The following is a 245-nucleotide window of genomic DNA, read 5'->3' as shown; positions in this document are numbered from 1 at the left end:
CTTTCCCGCTTCCAGCCGACGGATGTCCTCTCACCAGGCAATCCAAACTCAGAGTGCTTTTCTTCTTGGTTGTCTTCCTTTTTCAAACTGTCCACTCTTGCTAGACAGAAATTGATGAGGACCTCCTCATCCTGCAAACATCATTTCTCCTGTGTGCCCAAACAACGAATGAATCTCCAAAACCAAAACCTGCCTCGATGTTCCATGTAAACATCGATTGTCGCACAACAGTTAGGGATTTTTGC

At 45.7% G+C, this 245-nt stretch overlaps 1 protein-coding gene across 1 annotated transcript in view; it reads left to right on the top strand.

Annotated features, from left to right (window-relative positions):
• The window catches only part of Mtpalpha (monolysocardiolipin acyltransferase Mtpalpha), a 15,268-nt gene that overhangs the window by 12,371 nt on the left and 2,652 nt on the right, over window positions 1-245 (top strand). The gene's annotated exons all lie outside the window — the stretch shown is intronic.

This window comes from Halyomorpha halys, unplaced genomic scaffold, assembly GCF_000696795.3.
Source record: "Halyomorpha halys isolate HHAL.00 unplaced genomic scaffold, Hhal_1.1 Scaffold59.1, whole genome shotgun sequence".
Taxonomy (NCBI): Eukaryota; Metazoa; Arthropoda; class Insecta; order Hemiptera; family Pentatomidae; genus Halyomorpha; species Halyomorpha halys.
The sequence above is the reverse complement of the archived record's forward strand: the minus strand, read 5'-3'. Positions and strand labels throughout refer to the sequence as shown.